General features: G+C 36.3%; 1 pseudogene; it reads left to right on the forward strand.

The window, feature by feature from the left end:
• Window positions 1-855: 855 nt before the first annotated feature.
• LOC125387585 (phosphoribosyl pyrophosphate synthase-associated protein 1 pseudogene) lies at window positions 856-18373 on the forward strand (annotated as a pseudogene).
• Window positions 18374-19578: the final 1205 nt, after the last annotated feature.

Consider the following 19578-nt stretch of genomic DNA (forward strand, 5'->3'; position numbering starts at 1 on the left):
ACATTAGTAAGTGATTTCCCAAGGCCAGTCAATTTTGGTCACTTGATATAAGTTAGAGCATGTAAGAGTGGGAAATACCAATTTGCCTCCACTAGTTTTGGCTGTGCATATGTCTGAGGTTTCTGTTTGGTTAGTTTTTTTCAGTTTTTGTTTTTTGTTTTTTGTTTTTTTGTTTTGTTTTGTTTTGTTTCGTTTCTTGGAGGGTTTCTCTGTGTAACAGCCTTAGCTGTCGTGGAACTAGCTCTGTATGCCAGTTGGCCTCGAACTCACAGAGAGCCACCTGTGGCATTTTCTTAACTAATTAGTGATTAGTATTTAATTGATTATTAATTAGTCAATGGTTGATAGTTTGGTCACTGTGGAAGTACCACACCTGGGCTTGTGGTCTTGGGTTGTATAAGAAAGGACACTGAGTAAAACATGGATAGCAAGTCAATAATCAGATCTCCTCTATAGTCTCTGGTTCATTCCCTGCCTCATGTTCCTGTCTCGGTGTTTCTTAATGGAGAACTGTAACCTGTAAAGTAAATGAAACGTTATCTCTCCCAATTTGCTGTTGGCTAGTTTTTAATCAACCCAGAAGAAAGAAAAATAGAATAGCTTCAAAGTCTATCAGAAGCCACTGTCATTAGGTATAACAAAGATTGTCTACATTTCAGGATAGCCACAAAACTTGGCATTGCTGTCTGTTCGGTGTCAGTTTTACGACCATTAAAGATACAAGTGTGCTGTGGATATTCTGACTTGGCCTCTTTGTCAGGAAAGTTGATAAGACCAAACATGCCTATCAAGTTAAGATTCCATGCAAGGAAATCATGAACCCTCGGGTAATACAAGACTAATTTTGTTGCAAAGATGAATGACCTCAGGATGTGTAACAGGGCCATAGACCTTAGTAGGATTCGGGATCTTAGCACAATTGACTCCAAGTTGGAAGTACCATTCAGGCTGTAAACCTCAGCAGGTAGACAACAACACCTGCACAAACTTAAACAAAGGATGAATTCATTAAAATGTATAGATATGGGAAGGTCTCTAAATGTATCAACCTTGCTTTTGGTTTTTGCAGTTCTGTTTCTGGCTAACTGTTCATGTTAACTGAAGTGTGTAAACCCAGGACAAGGTATTTGTGCTTAAAACTCACCCTGGGGCCGGGCAGTGGTGGTGCACACCTTTAATCCTAGCACTTGGAAGGAAGGCAGAGGCAGATGGGTCTCTGTGAGTTCAAGGCCAGCTGGTCTATAGAACTAGCCCCAAGACTGGCTCCGTAGCTACTGAGAAACCTTTTCTCCAAAATCAAGGAAAAAAATCCTCACCCTGAGAAAGGCTCGGAACTATATGGCTGGCTAGTAAAGACTTTCTATTGGCTTAACCCATGTCGTAACAGTCTGTACTGGTGAATGCCCCACAATAGACATCAGAGATGATAGAACAGTGGGATATCAGATGAAGAAAGCTGTAGGCATGGAGTGGAGACAGGTAAAGTGAGTAGTGTTTTTATATGCTATTGGAGGCAGAAGTGGAAATATTTGGCTGCCCCAGACTATTGGAACACAAGTTATTCCATTATTAGCTCCACATTCTATACACAGAAGTGAAGGGCTTATGCTTACTCTGATTTTTTGTTTTCTTTTGTGTTTTTGTTTTTATTCATTTACTTTTTTATTCTTGGCAATTTAAATCAGTGTATTTAGATCATATCCATCCAACCCATCTTCTCTTAGACCTTTTCCACTAACTCAGGCTCCCCTCTTCAATTTTTCTTCCTCCAGCTTGTGTTTTTTGGCTACTTGTTTATTTGTTTGCTTGGTCAGTTGGTTTTGGTCTAATTTTTCCTGTAATCCACCGAGTCCCATCAGTGCTGCCTTTTTAAACTTCTTATTCATATGTTTCATTGATCTATCTAACTTTTCTCATTTCTCTCTGAAATGAGACTATTTCTTATGAATCAGTGTACATTGAAATTGTAGAATTTAATCTTTTTTTTTTTTTCTGGGAGCTCATAGCTAAGAGATAGCCTTGAATCTAAAGAAAGTGAACTTTTAGTGATAGTCTCAACACGCTTTACGTGATGAAATGAAAATGTGACTTCAAGGGTCAAGATGAAATATCGAAAGTGATGTGCTTGAGTGTTGAGAAGAGGTTAAGTGTAGTTTTCCCATCCTGGGATCTGCTTTCAAATTCTCACACAAAGGCTTATATTGATTGTAAATGCTAAATTGGAAACTCAGGCTTATTACTAACTAGTTTTTACAACTTGGAGGTAGTGGAAGACAGCTCTCTCGGTGTTCAAGGCCAGCCTGGTCTAAAAAGGTATCCGGGACTTCTAAACCTTATTGCAAAAATATAAAACAGAGAAACAGCAACAAAAATGATTCTTATCTTTACTGTGCAAATAATGCTAAAAGGATGTGGAGATACAATTCAGGACTGGAACAGGTCTCTAGAATGAACAATAATAACTCCAGCTGCTAAAAGTAAGAAAAATATATGCTTTTTAAATATCATTTTATTGATCATCAACAGAAATGTAATTTACACCTAGCCACCTAGGTAGCAGAATACCAGTCAAAATATTCACTATTTTATATGACTTTTCACAGACCCATTTTTGTGCATGCAATTAGTAGCCAGCAGCCTTGTGGATGGACCTAATCCATTTTACAGTCATTATAATGGGTGATGTGAGATTTGGAACTTCGTATTTACACATGTATATCACTGAGTTAAAATCACAAACCATGTTGATTTATGACTCACATGCATCCTCTTGAATTTGCTAAAAACTCCATTACCTTCTGCTCCAGTTGGGGACATGAGGCACCTCTGTCTTTGACTTTATTTTAAAACTGAACAAAGCGCTTGCTTTCCACACAGGCAAGAGGACTTGGTTTTTTAGCTGCTGCCCTGTGATTTGCCTGTGAACTGTTAATCTGTTTGCTATTGATAGAGATTACAGTAGGGAGTGCCAGGCCAGTTACAGTTAGGTCCTGACACTCTGGCACACAGCCTGAATGGATATTGCAATCCTCTAAATCTGCCTGTCAGGAGATCGGACACAAAGGTAACAACTGCCAGTTAAATCAAATTGCTTGGAGTAAATTGGACAAATTTTGTTAGCCTCTTGCCTACCCTGGCTCAGAGCCACATCAGCAAGGGCAATGATGTTAAGTTTGGGATTGAACTTGTGGCTCAACAAAACTAATTCAGTAGATGCTTCCAGCAACTGTGTTAGGTTGATTAAAAGCAGCCCCGTGGTTAACTTAAATTGTTTTATATATTGATGTCTGTTGTCTCCAAATGACCCACAGTTTCCTGGTGAACCGAAAAAGGAATCAAATGGCAAAGTTTCAATCTGGGTGTTCAGCAGAGTGCTACACACGTGAAGATACTCAAGTTATATTGTGTGAATCTGAACTCCATGGAATGTCTAATTTAAGAAAGCTTCTGTGACTCAGGCTCTTTGTTTAATTACAAATGCAGGCCAACTATACTGTGGCAATCTGTCATCTACCCAATCAGTTAAGCTGCTGACATCCTGAAAACCACAGGCCATGGGATAAGATTCAACTACACTAATAATATGCTTACTTGGGAATCTATTCTTATTTTGGTGAAATTCCTTCTGGCAAGGAGAATAGGGCTTAAATATGCTTGTTCTTCTCCATTGCTGACCCATAACAAAGGTGGAGTAAATCCTACTTTAAACATAAGTCATTAGTTAAAGTGGTAACTATTATAGACAAAAATTCATAAATATAATAATAAAGAGACTAGCAAAATTATTCAATTTTTGCTTTTCATTATAATTTTGGGGTAAGTTTCTGGGGGAGGAGACAATACATATTTACCTTTAACATTCAGTCATCACACTAGTCTTTCAACAGGTTCATAGCGCTGTAAGTTACTCATAAGTTCTTAATGCTAAAACATTAATAAAACAAGTACATACCCCAAATCAGAACAAATTGTATAATGCACAGAACAATTCTACAGCTTCCATTGTCGTCTTCCTGTAACAATTTTAAAAACTTCCTCTAAAATGACACTGTACTGCCAACAAAAATCATTTTGTGATTAACTTTACACTCATACTGTCTGGTTAATATGAGATTTTTGTTTAATTCATGTATTCATTTAATTAATTATTTTACTAATAAAGACAGTTATTATTGATGATATCATACTGGAAGAAAGAATATAAGATAAAGTATTAGATTGACCATCAGTTCTGTAAACCAGAAATTGGAATAATATTGTAAAAAATACAGAGGAAACCAGACGTTGTGGCACAGGCTGTGATCCTAGTAGCTGGAAGGTGAAGACAGAAGAATCATGTGTTCAAGTCAACTCTTACCTACATAGGAAATTTGGACCCAATCTCATGAAACTCTGCCTAAAACAACCTAGTGAACAATAACAAAAATACATAAGTAGGCTATATGCATTGATTTTTGAAAAAAAACATAAGTTAAACAAATGTATTATGAAATTTCAATGTATCAATTCACTTTTTTATTGGAGTTCTTGTTTTAATTTAGAAAGAGAAAACATTCTTAGAAACAATTACTGAATCATGAAAAAATGAAAAACAATGAAAGATGATGCCAACACAGAATTTTTAGCTGCTCAAATTTCCATTGGTACCTTTCATTGACTTCCAAATCTACTTCTACAGCATAGTTGAGCTAAATAATTTAAAATGCTAGCTTATTAGTTTTGAACTCATCTAAAGATATTTATCTTAATGAAGCATCCCCTGTGTCACTCATTTAAAAACTACTGCTCCCATATTACTTGAACCTCCTCATGTCAATGGGTTTTAACTGATTTCCACCTGCTAGTAATTACACCTTCTTTCTCAATGGATGTTTTAGTACAATGGTAGGATCATCTCTGTACAGGAAAATGCTAGTACATAATTGTTCTTCATTCCCTCTAAGGAGCAGATGTCTTCGTTGATCTTTTGGTTGTTAATATGTCTCCGTTAACCCTCCAGACACACACCCTGCCACATAGCAGTTGGGATTTTACTGATGCTTGTGTTTTATCTCACATGTTCTTGTTTCCAGAAAAGCAGCTGTTTGCCTTCTATGCTGACGGTCCATAGCATATTTTCTTTTTTACCGCTTAGTTCAAATCACTATTACAAAATATTAGAATGAACTACTTATGTTCAAAATAACATTATTTTTTCTCACAGTAGTGGAGGATAAAAAAAAAAAAATATCAAGGCCCAGTCTAAGTGACTCCCCTTTCAGACAGTAAGCTCTTGTGTCCTTCCGTGGTAGATCAAGGCTAGGAGAACTTTCTGACATCTTAAGCTAATGATATTAACTGAAGTTCTGAGAATTCTGTTCTACCTACCTACAGTCTCCCCAAAATATCCACCTCATACTAGAATCCCATTTAGATTTATAATGTTAACATATGATTTCTGGAGGAAGAAGAGCTTCAGTCTACTAGTATACTCTGTTGGTACTTGGTTGTCTTACTTTGAAATGTGTTCTCACTTCCCAAGATACTCCTTTTAATTATTTTCAGTGCTGATAGGTGGGTATAGTTCACACGTGTATTCTTGTGTATGAGAACACATGTACGTGAGCATGCAGGTATGTGAGCATGCATATGAAGTACAAAAGCTAATATTTGGAGATTCCCTCTATTATTCTCTGCAAGCATTATGTATTAAGTGAAGCAGGGTGCAACACTGAACCCAGAGCTTACTGATGTGACCCATTCTCTTCCACCCAACAGTATAGAAATGCCTGCTTTTGAATACAGTTTTAAAGCAGCATATATCCAAGGTGCTGGCATTGCTCTTAAAAGAGATTATTTCTTTATATAATTAGCAAATCATTGTATAGTAATAGTCATTAGACAGTATTTGTTTGGTATTATTCTATGTCAACTAGGTAGATAGGATTTATGTGTTGCCAAAAAACAAAGTTTGACTTCATAAACTTAAAATGATAAAGCCATGTTTTAAACAAACATTCCTCTATTTCCCAAATCACTAACATTAGGAAGTATGCCTCCATATCATCCCTTTGTTGCATAGCTATTGCTCAGTGTCAGCGACAGACTGGCTTCAGGATCCTCCAGAGATGAAACATATAAGAATGTTAAATTAATTTGGGTAAAATTTTTGGGCTTTACATGAAAAACTTTTGTACATTCTACCGTACACTAAAACTATCTCAATATACATATGATACCAAACACAAACACTATGTAATTTGGAATGATTTCCTTTATAAAAAATTATCCTGAAGTATATCTATAAAAATAAAATTCAGTAAACCTGTAATGGTTATCAAGAGGGTTAAATAAAGCATAAACTATAATAATTAATTTCAATACAGAAGTCAAAATAAAGATAAAATGATAATGGATATACTATATAAAATCAACAGGAAATATAAATCATCATTGATAAACCAAGGAAATAGTATTCTGGGGTCTGTAAGAAGAGATAAAATTATCAATACAAATACATAGTGTTATTGAAACATTTCAAAAATTATTAATTTTGTTAAAAAAAAACAAAACAAAGAAACAACCAAAAATCCCAGATGGATTGATGATAGTCTGACTCAACCATGGCAGTTTCATATTATATTTTAGGCTTCCAATATTAAAGCATATGTATCTATTTGAATTTTCTCTATAATTTTAAGTGTTAAGTACAGCCTAGATATGAAAAATTAAAAATGTAAAATTTAATCTAGGAGGGAACAAAAACTAGATATGGAAAATTTGTTCTCAGAAATATAAAATCTTCTTTATAATTTAATAATCAAAAATACATTTTCTCTGTTAGTCTAAAAGAACAGTAGAACAAATAAATGTTTGGATAATTTTCAACTAAATCCAAGGCCCATTAAACATGACATTTTAAGGCTTCATTGCTGATCTTTAAAATATACATCTGAAGGTGATTATCATTACTGTATAATGATTGAAAAGATTATTTTTAAAAAGGGTAAAGTCCAACAGCCAATTACAAACAATAATGTATTTGACTGAAGTGAAATAATAAAAAAAAAAGCTTACTGAAGATTTCAGGCTGAAGCTTGTAGATATATTTATAAGGCAATATAAACAATAGATATTTAACATAAATAGTAGATTATAAAAAGTAGATAAAATCATCACAAACAAGTAAGAATTTTAGCACACAAAAGTGGAAAATAAAGTAATCACTAATAATAATAAGCATGTGAAGTTGCTTAAGTGAACTCTTAATTACATAACTTGAAATCACTATTTCAACTTCTTTATAATGAGTTTTACTTAATTTTATTATTTTATGTGTGCATGTATTTTGGGTCTGTATACCTTTGTATCTGTAAAAATGAATCACAATTTCAAAGCACATTCCCCAAATTATAGCAACATACCTAAAAGTTAAATAATTTTTTGATTTGGAACAAATGTCTGCATATGAGTTCAAATCATAAAAACGAATTAGATTTTACAGCAAACAGAGAACCTAAAGTGTCTTCATGTGATTTCTTCTTCCTGGAACTGCTCCTTCATATAAACACTTCCAACTTCAATGACAGCTTTTGGTAAAGAGAATATGACAAATATTGTGCTATACCTCTATAAACCATTTTTAGTATACTTTATTTTTTTATCCATATGTATTTGTGTGTGTGTGGTTGGGAGGATATGCTGGGCATGAATGTGTTGCCATAGAGCAAGAGGTACATTTGTCATGGGTCCTGGGAACAGAACTCTGTCCTCAACTAAAACAACAATCTCAGCTGCTAAACTAGCATCAGCACGTATGACATATTGTTCTGATTAATGTACATATTAATACAAAATATGTAGTAGATAATTAATTAAGAATGGCTTTAAGATTCGTTATTTTCAAATTAACTGAGTTTCCTAATGTGAGTATCATTGTGTATGGAGTGTGCGTGTGTATATCTCTAAGGTTGAAAAGAAAACCAGAACAGACTGAAAAGAGAGAGATGATTAAGAAATTATTTCTCTGTTGGGAACCTGACCAAGAACAGATTTAACAGAAGACAGAGAATGCCATTTAGTTGGTAATTTTGATGCAAAGTAAATAAAATGGTTTATACTTATGAGCATACATTAGTCATATACTGCTGTGTATGAATTAATGAAAATGTAGGTGTAAAAATTAGAGACTTCTAGGACTGAGAGGAGAAGAAGAATAACCCTGGTGTAAAAATAAACTTTGGAAGGCAGTGACTGTTAGAAGGGTTAAAAGAGAGCAGTTATATTCTAGAGAGATTCTACCCAACATTAACTCAGAGAATGACAGGATTTGTCATAAGAAAAACCTTTCTACTCTCCTGGCTTCCTTTGACAATTGTTCAAAATAATTTCATAAAAGAAGTTATAGTGACTGAGTGCAATTTTGCAATTTTCTAAGCAACAAGCCAGAAGATGGAGCATTTTCAGACTTGGAGGACCTGTTATCAGGGTGTCAGGATCCAGTGAGATTTTATACTGTTTTGTTTTTGACCCATACAGACCTTTGCCTTTGTTTTATTTCCGCTTTTACGTTGACACCATGTGCTAAATTGAGAAAAATCAATGTGTCAGATAATTGCATATACATTGTGTCTGTTTTTAAGTTTGAGAATTCATTTTATTTCAGGGATAAGCATGTTTATATTACCCAGAGCTGAAAGATGAGTGGAGAGTTTATAACATCACTTAGGAGAACATAGAGATAAGTCCGTTGTCAGTCAAGTAATACCAACTGAAACAATGCCATAGTTTAAGATAATTTTAAGAACCTGACAGTCTGGAAATCATCCCTGAAGGGGATAGAAGCATCTTAGTATTTGAAGGCTTGACTAAACTGAGAAAACTTGCCAAGTACATGATCTGAGCAATGTCACAGGTGCATAATTCTGGAGCCTTTATTCAAAAATCATTTGAAAAATGTGCAGTACAGAAAATAATGTAGATATTGGTTATGAGTCATTCTGAATGGGGACAAAACTTCATACTCAGGAGTATACACTTTGTATACTTTGAATAAATATGGAAATAAATATGATTTGAACAGGCAGTGTAGTTTCAAAAATCTAAGGGTAATGAAATACGTATAATGAGACACAAGTGCTTTTGACTTGAACAATCAATGGAAGAAATCTACATTAAGAATCAAGAATTAAAAGAACAAAGGAAGGGACAGAGAATCCAGGGAGAACAAGCAGTAAATATCACATTATTTCTCATAGTTCATTGTAACAATAATCATGAATTATAAAGCTGTAAACCAATTTTGATAAATATAATTATGCCAAAGTAAAATTCAAAAGAAACACATCCTCATTTGTTTACCAGTTTTGAAGTTAATTAAATATAGCTTTATGGCTTATGTTTTGTGTGAAAATCTGAATTTACATACCTCTGTTTTGCATAATAATGTGTATTTGTTTACATTGGAGCAAATAATACCACATAGACATAATCTTTAATCCTTAGTAGTAGAAAATTGTATGTATTTAAATATCATGCTGTCAAAGAAAATATTAAAATTAAATAAATTTTTTACCGAAGATATTATTTGATTTAAGCCCACTCCATAAAATGGAGTCCATACACTACAATGCTCAGGTACCTAAGAACCTGAGACTAGATAAGTCAAACACCTAAGGAAAATCAAATAGTACTGAACGACTAAAGAACATAAAAAGTCTCCTAAAGACGTGCTATACTCATAATCAGTGCCTTGTTCAGTCATCATCAGAGAAGCTTCTTCTTAAATAGATGCAGCATAATACTGAGATGCACAGCCAGTTACACAGAGTGAAAGACCTTGGAATATTAAACTCTCAATGGGATGTTTCCATAAAATTTGGATTTCAGGGCTCAAGGAAATATATAGAAGAAGGGGAGAACAAAGTGGAAAGATCCAGATAGGGTGAAGGATATGAGGCAATGGGACCTTGTAAACATATTCTCGTGGGAAAGCAGCTACTCTTAAGTGTAGGACTCCTGCCCAGCAGTAGATGACCATCACAAAACAAACCAAATAGCAGCTTTGGAGGCATGTTGTCTAATTATGTTGTATGAGGACATTCTTTTTCTTTTTTTAACATTATAGATCCTCTGCATATATTTTGTGGCTTCCAGCTTTCTGCTTTTATGAAATTTCTCTTTGTACAAATGTATGCAACTCTGTGTCTACATGATTTTCAGGTTCTTTTTACGAGGGCAGGGATCTTTTTCTTCTGTTTGCTTACTTTGTCCTATTATGACTTGATTTTATTATTACTTTTATTATAATTCCTTAGCTATCTATTTTTTTAAATAGACAGAAGAGAAGTGAGTTTGGATGAGAGGTGATATGAGAAGGATCTGGGAGAAACTAGAGAGAGAATATGTAGAATAATCAGGTATTAAAGTTTATTTTTAATAATTTATGAGATTTAGGATATATTATTACCTTTCTTATGGATTTAACATTTTAATGATAAAGATTTCTTAAATATGAATGAGTTACAATATATTATCATTTACATTGAAAATTTTAATGTGATATATTTAAAAGTAACTATACAAAATTATTCTAATATTATTTTATTTGTCTTATTATAAAACATGATTGTTGTGGGAGTAACTTCCGCTGCCTCAACCAATAGTCGCTGAAATATGAGCCCACAGTGCAGCGGGGAGCGACTTCTGCTCCGTCAGCCAATAGCTGCTGAAATACCAGCCCACTGGGGCGTGGTATATTTCTCTTTTAAAAAGAGAAGCAGATCCGGATCAGGACCTCTTGGTTCCGGCTCTTGGTTCCGGTGCTTGCTCCTGGCTCCTGCTCCCGGCTCCTGTGACTAGGCTCCCTTCCTGACGGTTTATGGTGTATGTAAGTTTTACCCCCCAAAATAAATAACCCCTTAAAACATAACTGGTGTGGGATTGATTCGCCGATACATGACACATTGTCTTAGTTAGAATTTGCATTGCTCTGAAAAGATACCATGACCACAGCAATTCCTATATAGAGAAATATTTAAATGGATTGGCTTGGATACATTAAAGAGACTCAGTTCTTTATCATTATGAGGGGATATGATGGCCTGCCAGCAGACAAGGTGCTGGAGAATGAGCTGAGGGCAAAGAAGTAGCTATATATTGATGTCTCAGGCAACTTCTTATTGCTTGAGATGCTGGGTGTTGTATTGTGCATAGTGGACCTCAAACCTGTCCCCACAGTGATGTACTTCCTCTATTAAGGCCACACTTACTTCAACAAAGCCACACCTCTTGATAGTGCCACTCCCTATGAGATTATGGGAGGTCAATTAAATTCAAACTGGCACACACACCTTTTTCAAGAAAGAAACACAGGTTTTAGAAAATGGATGGCATTAGTAGAATTATTAGGGTTAGAAGAAGCAGAAGAACTTCAGTTCAAAGACACAGAAAACATTTTCAACAAAATCATAAAATAAAGCTTTTACAACCTACAGGATATGATTATGAAGATACAAGAAGCTTACAGAACACCAAATAAATGTGACCAAAAGAAAAAGTCCCCTTGCCATATAATGATCAAAACACTAAACATACAGAGTAAAGAAAAATTATTATGAGCTGTAAGGAAAATAAACCAAGTAACATATAAAGGAAAACATATCAGAATTACAACAAACTTCTCAATGGAAACTCTAAACACCAGAATGTCCTAAACAGATGTGCTGCAGACAGTAAGAGACAATGGATGCAGCCCCATACTATTATAGATAAGAAAGCTTTCAATCAATATTGTCAGAGAAAATAAGATATTCCATGACAAAACGAGATTTAAACACAGCCTATCCACAAATTCAATCTTATCGAAAACACTAGAGGGAAAACTATAGCAAAAGTAAGTTAGCTGCACCCACAAAAACATAAGTAATAGATAACCTCATGCCAGGGAACCCAAAACAAAGGAAACACATGTGCACTACCACTGAAAAGTAACAGGAATTAACAATGACTGTTTATTAATATTTCTTAATATCAATGGACTCTAACATTCTATAAAAAGACACAGGCTAACAGAATGGCTATGAAAATAGGATCCATTCTTCTACATACAAAAAAAATACCTCAAACTCAAAGACAGACGTTACTTCAGAGTAAAGGGTTTGGAAAAGATTTTCCAATCAAATGGACCTAAGAAACAAGTAGGTGTAGCTATCCTAATATTTAACAGACTTCAAACTAAAATCAATCAAAGGCGATGGAGGACATTTCCTACTAATCAGATAAAAATCCATTAAGATGTAATCTCAATTTTAAACATCTATTTCCCACATACAGGAGCACCCACATCTATAAAAGAAACATGATTAAAGCTTAACTCACACATCAAACCCCATACACTAATGAAGGAGACTTCACCTTCCCACTCTCACCAATAGACAAGTCTGTCAGACAAACCTCAACAGAAAAAAAATAGGGAACTAACAAATGGCATAACTCATATGGACTTAATAAGTATCTATAGAACATTTCACCCAAACATGAAAGAATATAACTTCTTCTCACCATGTCATTGAACCTTCTCTAAAATTGACCCAGACTTGGTAGTATAGCAAATCTCAACAGATACAAAACATTGGAATAATCTACTGTATCTTATCAGATCACAATGGCTTAAAGTTAGAATTCAACAACAACACTTACTGCAGAAATCCTAAAATCTAGTGGAAATTTAACAGTGCTAAGTTGAATCACCCCCAAGTCAAGAAAGAAATAAAAAAGAAAAAGAAATTAAAGACTTCCTAGGATTTCATGAAAATGAAGGCTCAATGTACCCAAACCCATGGGACACTGTGAAAGTAGTGCTAATAGGAAAGTTCATAGCACGAAGTGCTAAATAAAGTGGAGAAATCTAACGATAGTGATATAACAACCCAACTGAAAGCTGTAGAACAAAAAGGAGCAAACACACCAAAGAGAGTAAACGACAAGAAATAGTCATATTGAGGTCTGATATTAATAAAATAGAAACAAAAAATATAAAGAATCAATGAAACAAAAATCTGATTCCTTGACAGAATCAACAAGAGAGACATCCAAACTTACCAAAAGGCAGAGAGAGGACATCCAAATTAACAAAATCAGAAATGAAAAGGGGGACATAAGAACAGACACTGAGGAAATTCAGACAATCATTAGGTCATATTTCAAAAACTTGTACTCCAAATATATATATATATATATATATATATATATATATATATATATATATATAAAAGGAAAACCTAAAATAAATATACAATTTTCTGGATAGGTACCACATAGCAATATTAAATCAATACTAGATGAACAACTTGAATAGACCTATAACCCCTAAGGAAATAGAAATAGTTTCCCCATTAATAAAAGCCTAGGACAAAATGGTGTCAGTGTAGAATTCTACCATAACTTCAAAGAAAAGCTAACACATATATGTTTCTAATTGTTCCACATGATTGTAAAAGAAGAAACATTGCCAAACTCATTTTATGAAGCTACAATTATCCTGATACCCATACCACACATAAACTCAACTAAGAAAGAGAATTTCAAACCAATCTCCCTTATAAATATTGATGCAAAATTACTCAAAATATTGTCAAACTGAATCCAAGAATACATCACCAAAATAATCTACTATAATCGAAGTAGCTTTATCCCATTGATGCATGGATGGTTCAACATATGAAATTTTTCTTCTTTATTTATTAAAATTTTTTTTTATCAAAAATTTCCACCTCCTCCCCTCCTCCAATTTCCCTCCCACTTCCCCTACTCCCCCTCTCCCTCCCTCTCCAGTCCTAAGAGCAGTCAGGGTTCCCTGCCCTGTGGGAAATCCAAGGTCCTCCCTCCTCCATCCAGGTCTAGGAAGGTGAGCATCCAAACAGACTAGGCTCCCACAAAGCCAGTACATGCAGTAGAATCAAAACCCAGTGCCATTGTCCTTGGTTTCTTAGTCAGCCCTCATTGTCAGCCACTTTCAAAGAGTCCGGTTTGATCACATGCTGGACGGAGCATATGAAAATTTTCAGTGTAATCTACCATACAAATAAAGTGAAAGGAAAAATATTATGATCATCTTATCATATGCTGAAAATGTCTTCAACAAAATCCAACACCCTTTCATGATAAAGGACTTGGAAAGATTATGGATGCAAGGAACATATCTAAACATAATAAAAGTAATATAGAGTAAATCAACAAACAACATCAAATTAAATTGACTGAAACTCAAAGATTCCATTAATATCAAGAACAAGACAAGTGTGTCCACTCTCTCCATATCTATTCAGAATAGTACTTGAGGTTCTAGCTAGAACAATAAGAAAACAAATGATCAAGAGGATATAAACTGAAAAAGAAATCAAACTCTCACTATTTGCTCATGATATAATAATTTTAAAAAGTGACCCCAAAATTCTACAGAGGACCTCCTACAACTCATAAACACCTTCAGTAATATAGCAGGATAGAAGATTAACACTAAAAACATCAGTAACCCTTATTTTTATAGATGATAAATGGGCTGAGAAAGATATCAGAGAGACATCACCCTTCACAATAGTCATAATTAACATAATAAAATTGAAATCTTACAAAAAGCAATCTGCAGACTCAATGCAATGCCCATCAAAATCCCAGAAAAATTCTTCACAAACCTCAAAAAACAATACTGCACTTCATATAGAAAAGCAAATAAGACCAAGAATAGACAAAACAATCCTGTACAGTAAAGAAACTTACGGAGGCATCACAGTCCCTGACTTCACACTCTAGTAGAGAGGAACAGTACTGAAAACAGCCTGATTCTGCCTTCCCTGCCCATGTTCTCCCTCCCTCTGCTTCTCATTTGGACCTAGGGAGTCAAGTCCAGTGTTCCAATATGTGTCTCTGTCTCTATCTCCATCCTTCGCCAGATGAAGGTTCTGCGGTGACATGCAAAATATTTATCAGAATGGTTATGGGCCAAGGCCAGTTCAGGCACCCTCTCCTCTGCTGCCCAGGGAACAATCTGGGGACCTCTCTTTGGGCCTGGGAACCCCTCCAGAATCAAGTCTCTTGCAAACCCTAAAATGGCTCCCTTAGTTGAGATATAAACTTCCCTGCTCCCATAACCAGAGGGAACCTTCATCTGACGATGGATGGAGATAGAGAAGGAGACCCACATTGGAGCCCTGGACTGAGCCACCAAGGTCCAAATGAAGAGCAGAAGGAGGGAGAACATAAAAAAGAAAGTCAGGACCATGAAGGGTGCGTTCACCCACTGATACAAGGGGACTGATCGAATGAAAGCTCACCAAGGTCTGCTGGACTGAGACTGAATGAGCATGTGATCAAACCGGATTCTCTGAATGTGACTGACATGGGGGCTGACTGAGAAGCCATGGACAATGGCACTGTGTCTTGCTTCATCTGCATGTACTGGCTTTTTGGGATCCTGGTCTGTTTGGATGCTCACCTTCCTGGACCTGGAGGGAGGGGGGAGGAACTTGGACTTCCCACAGGGCAGGAAACCCTGACTGCTCTTGGGACTGGTGAGGGAGGAGGAGAGGGAGTGGGGGGAGTGGGAGGGTATTGGGAGGAGGGGAGGAAGTGGAAATTCTTATAAATAAATAAATAAGGAAAAAAACAGCCTGGTATTGGCATGAAAACAGACAGGAGGACCGAAGGAATCTAATCAAAGATCTGGATATCAATCCACATACCTACGAACACCTGATTTTTGAAAAAGAAGCCAAAAATATAAAATAGAAAAAAGAAAGTATATTAAAATAATGGTGCTATCAGAACTGGATATCAACATGTAGAAGAATGAACATAGATCCATATCTATCATTGTGCATAAAACTCTATTCTGAATGGATCAAAGACCTCAACATTAAACCAACCACCACACTGAACCTCACAGAAAAGAAAGTGGGCAGTACACTTGAACACATTATCAGAGCAGACCACTTTCCAAATATAACTTCAGTAGCACAGACACTGAGAGAAACTGTTAATAAATAGAACTTCCTGAAACTGAAAAACTTCTGTAAAGACTCTTGAACAATATAAGGTGCTTTAAAACCTTATGGAGCAAGAACTCAAAACAATCAATAATGAAATACTCATCAATGCAAAAGAGATTGCCAAGGAAAAATCAACTACTGTAGCCAAAGTAAAATGACAAGAAAAAGAGAAAGGAAAAGATCAGTAATAAAATTCAGACATATTAAAGATATCACAAAAGACAATCTCACTATTCATCATTATAAATAGCAAAACTCTTGAAATATTTTGAAATTATAATCAGCGTTTTATATAGGTGGAAAAGTGGAAACCACAGGATGAGCTACATGAAAATTGTCTAAATTTTTATCAAGTCAATATGATTAACTTGTTCACAGGAAATTTATTCATTAAATTAATGTCTTATTGTTTTTTTTTTTTGCTTTGATAAAATCTCATGACCACAAGCAACTTGGGGAGGAAATGGTTCATTTCATCTGACAGATTATTTATCATTTAATGAAAGAAACCAAGGAAGAAAATCAGCAGGGTGCCAGAGGCCAGAATTGGGGCAGAAAAACAAGAAGGGATGCTGCTCACTGGTTTACTCCTCATGGTTTGCTTAGTCTTCTTTCTTAAACACCTAAGACTGTTGCCAAATAATTGTCCTGTACCATATTAATCATCAATCAAGAAAATACTATGGATTTATTAAGGCCAGCATAGTGGGGCCACTTCCAAAAATATATTTCAATTGAGAAATTATATAGTAATAATTGGAGAATTGCAGAATTCATTGTGGAAAAGTAGGGAGTCAAGAATAGAAAAGAGATGCGCATCTTAATTCTCTGATTTGAGTTCTGAAAATAAAAAAATAAATTTTGATTCCAAAGTGAAAATAATTTTGCAATGGTTCAAATAAGAAGATTGGGTGAAGAATGGGTCATCTTCTGGAGGCTTCATGAAATGGCATGGCAGAAGGACTTATTTATTTTAGACCAGTTTCTTCTGAGTCAATTCTTACTCCCTAGAACTGTAAGGTGAATCATCACATCAAATCCCTTGAGGTACAGAAATGGTGCAATTGTAGTGAAAGAATGCATGGTCCTGAGCGAAAATAAAGCCCAGCTTGTGCACACGAGCAGGGGCCGGGAGCTGAGCACCAATTGACCATAGAGGCGCCAGGCTAGATTATCTCCGGGCCCTGAGGCCGACATCTTGACTCCTGGCACAAAACTTTTGAAAACGTCCGAGGTCACTAATCTTGGCTGCATCACTCAAAACCGTGAAGTTAAAATACCTGTCCCGAGAGACTCAAAAATCAAGTGGTCATGCGAACTAGTTGCTCACCCTTCAGAACTGACTATCGAGGTGACGCCGCCCTTCCCGCCCTTTTCCGAGGACCACCTGTGCCAGAAACATCATTGGTGTCATCCCCTACTTCCCATACAGTAAGCAAAGCAAGATGAGGAAGAGGGGCTCCATCGTGTGCAAGCTCCTGGCTTCCATGCTGGCAAAAGCCGGTTTAACTCACATTATCACTATGGATCTTCACCAAAAGGAAATACAAGGCTTTTTCAGCTTTCCCGTGGACAACCTTAGAGCCTCACCTTTCCTGCTTCAGTATATCCAGGAAGAAATTACAGAAATGCAATCATTGTAGCTAAGTCTCCTGATGCTGCAAAAAGGGCTCAGTCCTATGCCGAGAGACTGCGCCTGGGGCTGGCTGTGATCTACGGAGAAGCTCAGTGCACAGAGCTGGACATGGATGATGGTCGACAGTCACCCGCCATGGTCAAGAATGCTACTCTGCACTCGGGCCTGTAGCTTCCCCGAGGATGGCCAAAGAGAAGCCCCCAATAACGGTAGTTGGGGACGTCGGGGGACGCATTGTGATCATAGTGGATGACACCATTGACGACGTGAAGAGTTTTGTGACTGCTGCGGAGATCCTGAAAGAGAGGGGAACTTACAAGATCTATGTCATGGCCACACATGGCATCCTGTCTGCTGAAGTCCCCCCCTCCCCCGTCTGATTGAGGAGTCCTCCATTGATGAGGTGGTGGTGACAAACACTGTCCCTCACGCGCTCCAGAAACTGTAGTGTCCCAAGATAAAGACTGTGGACATCAGCTTGATTCTTTGTGAGGCGATTCGGAGGACTCACAATGGCGAGTCCATGGCTCACCTCTTCCGGAAAGTACGATGGACGACTGACTTGAGTGGCCGTGACCCTGAGCCTGCACAGCCATGTGTCTATGCCTGGAAGTGAGCTGCGGTAGAAAGTCTCTACAGGTTTGGTGAGGAGGGGATGCTAAGATAGGAAAGAAGACAGGACTAATGAATAAATGACATAACCTTCTCTGTCTGTCGGCCATCGTCAGCCCTGTTCCCTAACTCTGAGCAGACACTGAAAGCCCTACTGAGAGGGAAGAGAAGCCAAAGGCAGAGGCTTCCTGCTCCTTCTGTTCAGTAGTGTCTGCTCTAGGGAAGGCAAGCAGGGTACTGAATTTGGCCAGGGAGCTGAGTGTTCTCGCCCTGGACCCGGGTCTAACATGTCTTACACCTGTGCCTGCTGCCATTGAACAGAGGAGCACCTGTATCTGCCCTCACTGAGCTAGTCAGGTTAGAGAGGACCCTGTCCCCAGCAGCCGTCTTGCTCAGAAGTTGCAAATAAAGGTTTCTTGTCTCTCTAGGAAAAAAAAAGAAAGAAAAAAGAATGCATGGTCCTCACCCTTAATGGATTCAGAGGGTTATCCAACATACACAGCATAGTTTTGATTAAAATAAGGTAAATAAATTTACCTTACAGCAATATTCAATAAAAAATTATAAGAAACTTTTAATCAAAGATTTGATTTTTGACATTTCAACAATGGTAAACTAAACTGACAAAGAGAGACAGGAAAAAGGAAGTACATATTTTACTACCTGCCCAAAAATCATGAATCATAGACACAGGGAGAAACCTAAATATATCAGAATCTTGAACAGAACTTAAAAACATCATTGAGCTTCTAGGGGAAGGAAAAATTTTGTCTGTTTGTTTTAAGCTGTTAATGTTTGGTAAGAAGATATGCACAACAAACAAATATTATGTAACTAAAGTGTCCCAGGAAAAGACCACCTATGGTACTGTCCTTCTGCTTGAAATGGAAGACTCTATAATCTCTTCTCCAAGTAGCAAAGTCTTTTCCAGTCAGAAAGGGGCCAGATATCAAACTGAAAAACTTCTGTTTGCATCATTTGTTTGCTGATGTATGTACTATAAGTTGCAGCAAAGGGCTATACTTGTCTCTGAAGAAGTCTGTAAACTCCCTAAAAAACCAATGGAAAATATTACAAAGAAATATTTTTGGAAAAGGTATTTTGACTGATTGAGAGTGACATATATTGAAAATGGTCTTTCTATAAATGTGAAAATTCAAATTTTCTAGATAAGGCAAATTGTAGTAGTTATATTGAACTACTAACTCAGTCCAAGAAGTAGCTGTGAGCGAGACAATGTAGAAATAACCTAATAATGCAGTGCATACTTTTAGTCAGAAAGTTTGCATGAATATATCTCATAGA

The sequence above is a fragment of the Myodes glareolus genome, chromosome 8 (assembly GCF_982192425.1).
Source record: "Myodes glareolus chromosome 8, mMyoGla1.1, whole genome shotgun sequence".
Taxonomy (NCBI): domain Eukaryota; kingdom Metazoa; phylum Chordata; class Mammalia; order Rodentia; family Cricetidae; genus Myodes; species Myodes glareolus.